The 8,946-nt window shown below is 36.9% G+C and overlaps 1 long non-coding RNA gene across 2 annotated transcripts in view; it reads left to right on the forward strand.

Moving 5' to 3' along the window:
• Positions 1-303: 303 nt before the first annotated feature.
• The window catches only part of LOC136849057 (uncharacterized), a 33,033-nt gene continuing 24,390 nt past the window's right edge, over positions 304-8,946 (forward strand). Inside the window, exons 1-2 of one of the 2 annotated variants that reach the window (XR_010856221.1) lie at positions 304-441; positions 5,965-6,044. This is a non-coding gene — a long non-coding RNA (uncharacterized lncRNA). Of the gene's footprint in view, positions 442-475; positions 650-5,964; positions 6,045-8,946 lie in introns of those variants that run through there. The other variant, XR_010856222.1, reaches the window with a different exon arrangement.

Raw genomic sequence — 8,946 nt, forward strand, 5'->3', positions numbered from 1 at the left:
TACTTCACCCTTCTTTACTTCCTACGCAAAACAGCTGGCTAGGTTAAAAATCCTTTTCGGTTTTATATATGATGATACTGTTTTTCAGCAATACTGCCATACTACATTTAAAAGTTGACTAGCTCATGAAATCTTCTGGCCTCATCCCATTCATTGAAATGAATAACTTGTTCAATCTGAACAAGTAAATTTGAACAAAACGAAGCTTTTCATCTCTGAACAAGTGAAATTTATATATTTATATAAACCTCAAAAAAGGCTTCATTTCTCGTTTGTAAATGATCTCAAATATCTTGGTATCAAATCAGTGCTACTGTATTTTTATGAAAACAGCATAATCTTTCGTTAGTGAACTTACCAATACCAAATAAAAAGGTTGTTCGTCTCTGTTGCTGGTCATTACAGGTTGTTGGCTCTCTCCAGGAACTGCTTGATGAAAAGGTAATGTGCACTGTATTTCGTACCGTATAATTGTGTCGTGTAATTCGCGAGTTGCTGATGGAAAGGTGATGCGAAAAAGTTTTGCCCGTGTACTAGCGCCGTTGCAAAGACAAATCCTCCAACCCCGTAACTAAAAGTATCTCTTGGAATTGGTGATCCATTTAAGACTGTTAAAAGAACGCCCGTCCCTTAACTGTAGGAATTAATGGTATGTTTTAGATTTTTTTATTGTACTGGAAAAGACCAGAGTAGCAAAGACGACTCTGCAGGACAATTAACAAAATCAGTTTCAGGGAAAACTAGGCCTAGCCTGACTTCACATTCCCGATCCTGCCCGGTCAGATGGTTAATGTGCGATTTTTACGCTCGAGTTGCCCTGTCACAGCTTTTATGTGTCATTTGAAAATAACAACCTAACGTTAGAAGCGAAAAAGTAATCTAGCATTTCTTAAACTTGGGATGAAGGTAGCCTAAGATAAGAATCACGAAACTTCTTTCCCAGTGAATTCACATTATTGGTAAATACAGTACTTGGATTTCAGCTTCAGTCTAGCCTGCCTAGGCCCTTGGAAATTAATATTCTATATATCAAATTGTCGCCTACGATAATGTAATTAATTCCAGTCCAAAGAATAGCAGATTTTCGACATTTTGCTTCTATTGATTAATTAGCTTCATTTCAGTTTTTAGCTACTTGTAATGCACAAGTGACATCCACACTTTCTTGGAAAATGATGTATGGTTATACAACTTTATTTTCATTTCTCATTTTCAACGGGAAGCAGTATATTTTCCAATATTTATGTTGTAGCTTATGCTTTTTTTTGCCACCATTATAGCCTCAGGCAACTCAGTTTGTGCCTTATATTATCCATATCAGTTTAACCTTGTGAAAATTTTCAGTAGGAAACATTTTTATATGTGGAACAATTAAAATGAGTGATTTATGCCAACTGCCATAAGGAAATACACCCCAATGCAAGATTAGTAGTTAAGAAATAAATACAGTTCTCCCATATCCTAGATTCATATAAAATATCTTACCCAGAGCTGGGCATAGGAAATTTCACCTCCTCCCTCCCGTCCCCGACACATGCAGAAACACCCCCACTATACATCCTAGCCAAATCTTTCCCAGGACTCAGTACTAACCTAACCTAACTTAGGGTATTATGTTATATCCTGTTAACCCAGGGGAATTGGAAGACTGAATTTGATACATGACATTAATTTCTTGTCAGACGCAGGTCATGTATTTTTCGAAGTTTTTTCTTCGTATTTTGGGTTTTTTTAACTATAATTGTTGGGGTAAATTACTCATGTTTCCCTTACCCCCTGTGTTACTATTATGGGAAACCTCAGTAGGCAACTGGGCTTATATAAGAGGAAAAGCAAAAAAATTTAATATTGCCAGTGCTAGTGGTGAAATATGCAAAAAAAATGGTTGAAAGATGATGCTTGATGAGTGTAATAACTGAAAATCAGGGAGAAAAAAGGCCCATCCATACTAACATTCATTGTTCCATCTTCCTGACTTCCATTTCCCTTTATGCCCATACTCTTGCACAAATATGCTCAAGACTTTCTTGGAAACATTATATGCAGACATCAGCACTTCCCATTTCATTCATGAACCTTCTTCTTTTCCCACAACTTTGTATCTACTGGCCTACATCTGCTGTACTTTCCTAGATCTCCAGCCATACTAATATGAAACAGCCATGGAGACATAAAACCTTATGTCAGACCCATTATTGTATCAGACTACTGTTATTACTCTTTCATGCACAATTTTGATACTAATATCAAACAGCCATGGAGACATTAAACTTTGTGTCAGTCCCATTATTACACCAGACTAATTACTCTTCCATGTAAAATTTTGATACACACTTTACTTCCACTAGCGGATCCAGGGGGAGGGACAACTGGGTAGGTCCCCCACCCATGAAAAATAATGACCAAATAATAATATTGAAGATTCAGATAATAATAACATAAATGAGAAATATAAAAATAGGAAAATAGTAATAATAATGGTAACAATAATCTTTTAATGATAATAATAATGGACTTGGTATGTATGCATATGTGACATACATATAAGTATATACATATATATATATATATATATATATATATATATATATATATATATATATATATATATATAATATGGATGTATATGAAAATTGGTGCCCCCAATGACATTTTTCTGGATCTGCTAGTGTTTTACTTGCCTCATGAAAATGTTTTCATCTTCCATATAGTGCGAATTAGATGTTTCCTCTTCGTCATTTCTAATATAAGCATTTCCTAGGTCCATCAAAGCCACGTCATTTTTTTTCTTTCTTTCTTTAATTTCAAACTTTTCGCATAGGTGTTTTATAACTTGACCTATACATTGTTTTCCGTTCTAATTCCAGCGAGAGCAGAGAAAATTTAGATTCATACCATGTATCTCTCTCTCTCTCTCTCTCTCTCTCTCTCTCTCTCTCTCTCTCTCTCTCTCTCTCTCTCTCTCTCTCTCTCTCATTTAACTAGAAGTTTTTTTTTTTTACTTTTTACATTCTTGCGAGTAAGAATATTTTCCTGAAAGTTACGAAAGAGAAAACTACTTCTCAAGACGAATAACGGAAAACTCCAAATTTTCTTGCCCACAATTAACTGATGAAAATAGATCGTTGGTACGTCTTAGCAATATGCCTTTCAGTATTTTTGTTTTTAAGATATTTGTATTTCATTGGGAAATTCTCTTTAATTTCAGCTTTCCGTTTTCGCCAAAAACTCGGTTGATGGGGATCTTGTCCATTTAAAAGTCTCTCTCTCTCTCTCTCTCTCTCTCTCTCTCTCTCTCTCTCTCTCTCTCTCTCTCTCTCTCTGCCTAAAACCCTATCGTGAGTAATGGTGTCCCGGCTGTCTAGTCGGATCAAGCAGCCGAGGCTCGGTTTCCTCTCGGCATTCATCAACTCGTCCGCAAAATATACTTTTTCTCATCTCCTGATGGGCTCTTGCAACTTTTTTTTTCGTTGTGGTTGCCAACTCGTGCCTTTATAACGCGGGCTTCCCCTTTTTTTCTCTCCAGTTTTTAATATCAAACTTTTACCATGTTTCGTATTTGAGGACGAGAGGTGATAGTGATGGGCAAACTCCGCTCGTATCGTCAGGTGGAAAGAGACGAAGAGAAGGAACTGTAATCATTCTACGTGGGGAGGATGTATTGTACATACAAATAAACAGAGAAAGAGAAAGACTCGCTTTTTAAATGGGACAGCTTCATTATCATGGAACAAGGGGAAATAGATAAAAAGAGAACTTTTAAAATCAAGGAGCTTCGAGATTGTGGTTTTTCATCATAATTTTCTGCTTTTCTTACAAGAGCTGGACACATCAAGCGTTGCGCTGTCGCCCTAGGGGCCTTAGATGCGATAAATAGTGGGATACGTCGTTTTGCAGTCTAAGTAAATTTTGCATAAAATATATGTCGCATCCTCTTATTTTTTTTTATTTCTGAAATGATGACAAAGCAGATCGTCTGTTCTATCTTTACAGTGGCTCGCTTGACATTAAGGTTTGACTCTGCAAGGTCAAATATTTTGGTGTAATTTTGTATGCATGTACGTGTGAGTAGTTGAGTTTTTACACATTTTACAAATATTCACTAGTATAGAAAAGTATGCATGCATGCTTGTGTGGATGTATGTATGTATGTATAAACAAAAATAGATCAAGTTTGATTAATAAATGGATCGTTCTTACCTGACCTCCGTACATTGTTCCCAATTTCACATTTTTTTGTTTTACATTCGTTTCACACAGTCCTGCGGATCATGAATGCCAAGGAAAACATTGTAGTGTATTTTTTTTAAGTTTTCCTAAATCGTAGGATAGTGGCATCTGCTTGGGCACTGCGATCATAAGTTTTTTTGGGCGTAGAGGAAAGTCTACAAAATTTAAAGGGAATGAGCAGCTTAATTCCAAGTGCTGATACTGAAATGAGACTTATAAACGTTGATTTCCCTTTACAGTGGTATAATTATGTCTTGTCCAACGGCGATAGGTTGCCATATCAGAGGCTGTCAGATTTCAAGAAAAAAAATGAGGTTTCTGAATATTGCAGGCCATAAGGCGTTGTTATACAATCATTGTAGGTAATTTTGATGTTTTGATGGAAATGTGATATGCCTGCCTGTCTCAGGATATGGTGCATTTAACATACACACTTAAGCAAAAAAAATTTTAAAAAGTATAAGTGCTCGATACAATAGACCTTAGGTAATTGCACCTGAACCGTGGAAAATGAATCATAATTATATTCAGTGTACTTGGACCAAGTTCGTTGGAAGAAGGAAAGAGAAAGCTAAATAGGACTCTCAAACGAAACTTGCTAAAGTGTGGTCCAACATATAACACAATCGATTCGGGTGCCTCTTTTCGCACACTTGCCTTTAAAATGATGGCGGTAATTTTTTATTTTTTTATGATAGTAGCTAGGCTGGCATCGCCAGTTCGTATACATCTTGGTTCCATAATCTATGGTTTTAACTGATGACGACTTTAGAGGGCAATTGGACCCTGAGAATTTACAAAAGTTGAATAATCCTCAGCCGAGTGCAGAAATCAGTGCATAAATAGATGCCAAGTGTTCCCACACTGTTCCAGATCTAGATTGGTGCAATGTGTTTGAACATGTTGGACCAACCTGGATCTGGAACAGCAAACGTTGGTGTTATGATCCTATAAATGTTTATTAAAAAATTCTGTCAACATTGGTTACCTCTTGCGACTTCCCGGTAATGGATAAAAGATCTGAAATTTCACTGTTTTCATGTTAGTAGTCAGATGAAAGAGTATTAGATCTTCGAAGGGTAACATAACAGTGTAAATTCTGACTGAGAAGGGCCTTATTTCCTGTAGATGTCACACTCCATGTGCGTACAGAATTGGACACACTTTTTCAAAGCCTTTTCTCATATCGGATGAGGTACTGTTTCACAGCCTTCCTCAAGTACTCTATCACAGCCTCTGTCACAGCCTTCCTTAAGTACTCTGTCACAGTCTTCCTTAAGAACTCTATCACAGACTTCCTCAAGTACTCTATCACAGTCTTCCTCAAGTACTCTATCACAGTCTTCCTTAAGTACTCTATCACAGACTTCCTCAAGTACTCTATCACGGTCTTCCTCAAGTACTCTATCACAGTATTCCTCAAGTACTCTACCACAGTCTTCCTCAAGTACCCTATCACAGACTTCCTCAAGTACTCTATCACAGTCTTCCTCAAGTACTCTATCACAGACTTCCTCAAGTACTCTATCACAGTCTTCCTCAAGTAATCTACCACAGTCTTCCTCAAGTAATCTACCACAGTCTTCCTCAAGTATTTTATCTCAATCTCCCTCAACGATGCTAAATTATAAAGCTCTTCACCTCATCAGTAATTTTGTTTAAATATTCAGCTTACACTCATAATGTAATGCCTCCCTCTTTATTTTGATCACTAATTTGGTCATTCTTTTGCAGAGCTACCATCTCCTCGGTTGGTCACCTTCAAGCCTCATCTTCCAGCAGATGCTTATAGGAATCTGGAAACTGAGAGCCAGGTAATGTGACTACCCCTAAATATTTCAGTGTACATGCATGCCTAAACCCGAGTAAGTTGTTCCGTTGGTGTTTGAAGAGGTAAAAAGTATTTGCAGCACGTTTTTTTGAACAAATGATCCCTTATTCTGATATAGTGGACAGCTGAATTAATTGATAAGCTGAATACTTTAGTTCTAGCTTTGTTGAAGTTAGTGGTAGAAATATGACAAGGAGTAAGTATAGGCTGTATAAGTCATTCAGCTCAGTGACAGAATACACGTTCTAATTGTCTGGGCACGCAGGCAACCTTTTCCAGTCCGGAACCCTACGCAGTTTTCAAGTGATAGAATATCAAACGAACTGCTTTGAAAGGGAAGACTGTTGGAAAAAAAGCGCAGGACATCACGTACAATTGAGGCTGAATTTATCTACGGCTATAATTTTTTTTCATACTTGTTGCGTTTATCGTTGCAGTCATTTCCTTTAGGAGGCAACCCTGATATCGTATAAGATTTGTTTCTGTAATTCAACCGTCCTCAGTTCGTATTTTTTTCCTTTTAACAGAAATTTTTATTTTTATAGTGCAGAAATCTTCTCATGGTAGTTCCAGATGTGAATGATGACGCGTATGAGTAATTAGCTAAAAGAAGGGAAAAGAAAAAGAAATGTAGAAATGGTGTATAAATCATGATATTTGGATTTCTTTTTTTCTGATCACCAGCCCCCTTTAGACTGGCGGAGATGCTATTTGCTGTAAAACTTGCACAATAATTCAGGGTTCGTTGTTACACGGTCTTTACCATCATTTTCAGTTTTTTTTTTTTTTAGAGGAACACTTCGATTACCTGGAAATTTGCATTGCTTATGTGCAGTGCCTTGCATCATTTTGCAATTCCTCGTGCGCTCGTAGGCTTTTGTTATTTTCCCAGAACGTACCTCATCTTCCAGAACATAATACAGTCTCAGTCCTAATCCATCGATATATACTTTAGAGTTTAGAAGGTAGCAGACCCCCTGGATGTGCTCACTGTGATGAGTTATTAGTGGAGCATACTTTAGTGCACTGCTTCAAGTATCGGCCTAGTGATCAACGACGGAGATTCCATGTAAATGGAAAATCCTTGTCAGAATATTGACATGACGCAAGACATACTTGCACATACCAGTTTTTCAAAGACATTAAGATTTCTAGAGTGATATTATTACTTGCATAACTTATTTTCCTAACTCATTTTCTTAACATGTATGTTCTCGTTTACCTTATATACTTTCATAATTTTGTCATTTTTATAACCACAAAATAGCTAATGACTTTAGGACAGAGAGTAATTGAATGAAAGCTGAGGAAATGAAGGTTTCTAAATTGTTCGTCTTCTTATTCCTCGTCATCTCATCATTTCGTCATATTTAGCTCTGAATGACCTTAGGGTCACAATGCTTGGGCTATGTCCTTAAATTCCACCCATCTATTTATCTGTCCATCCATCCATCCATCCTTTGGGATACATATAATTGATTAATCCGGAATGTTCATGATCGGTAGTGTAGAAATTAACTCCCAGTTCCCTATCCGAGGTAATCATTTGTATACTTAGCCAGGACATGTCAGTCTGTCAGTAACAAGTGATCAGCGAGTTGTATTTTCACAGAATTGTTGCAAATGATCATTGAATGTGATGCATCGTCATTATTCCCCTGTGGTGATTATGCTCTTAGAGGAACGTTATCGTCAATACCTAGCAATAAAAAGGGAGCCGAGTGAAGAAAAAAAAAACCTGTAATGATATTAATGAGAAAAAGGGGAGACACACTGTACTTCATTAAACAGATGTTCGGGACCCCATGTCCAATCCGCTTCGATTTTCTTTTACATTCGTCCGCATAAATATGACGGGATAATGGCGTCGATATGGGTCAGGGTAATGAAGGAGGGCACCATTGCATTCCGTTTTTCCTCACTTGGCTCCGTTTAATCTCTTCTTAATGGTGTGGTGTTATTAGAAGAGATTGCCTTCAGTACCTCCGGCATGTCTCGTTTTGCTGTTCTTATTTAGGAATTTATGAGGCTATTTGAGGAGGATTCCCTTTCCTTTGTCTGCAATGCACTGGTCTCGGATCTGTCTTTGATGGAGCAATTGATATCTGGGCTGTTTGTTTACCTGATGACGTCAGACTGTTTTGCTGTTTTGAGTTACGTGGAGCATCTGAAACTAGTGATTACATTCCAAGTGAAATATCGTCGAGAAAAAGTTGGTAAATGCACAAATGAGAGAAAAGATTATATATTATCATCCTCATTAGTAGCATGGCTTTTCTTTTCAAAGTCAAGTGGTATAAGCGAAAGTAGGGCAGTTGTTCACAGATTACACTGATCGGTTTAATCGTGTCACCAGACGTCACAATACCTGTGGCCATTGGTGACTGTGGGGTGACTGAAGTTGCGTTCCTTGGTTGGTGCACGTTATCTAAATCTTATATATTGATGCATGCAAATGTATGACTTAATGCTTCGAACACTGGGACAGTAGATGTCTCGCAGCACCATGCCATTTTCAATGGCAAATAACTTTTTTTGTTAACGCGTTACTTTTCACGTAATGAAAGTCGGTATCATAAGGTACGTGCATTCAGTTTTATTCAGTGCTTATTTGTACATGTAATCCGGTGCGATTATAGATATGCATACATGCTTATGTAATTATATTTTTTATTAATAAAGCTTCAAAATTTCTCAAAATGAGAAAATTTAAGGGACAATCGTGTTTTACATATGAATTTTTATATTAACTCCCACAGTTTTGTACAGGTTTTTCAAATGAATTTATTGCTGCTTTGATTCTGGATCTACAGATATCCATACACGTGATCGTGTGTGTGTGTATATATATATATATATATATTTATATATATATATATATATAT

Source organism: Macrobrachium rosenbergii, chromosome 20, assembly GCF_040412425.1.
Source record: "Macrobrachium rosenbergii isolate ZJJX-2024 chromosome 20, ASM4041242v1, whole genome shotgun sequence".
NCBI lineage: Eukaryota > Metazoa > Arthropoda > Malacostraca > Decapoda > Palaemonidae > Macrobrachium > Macrobrachium rosenbergii.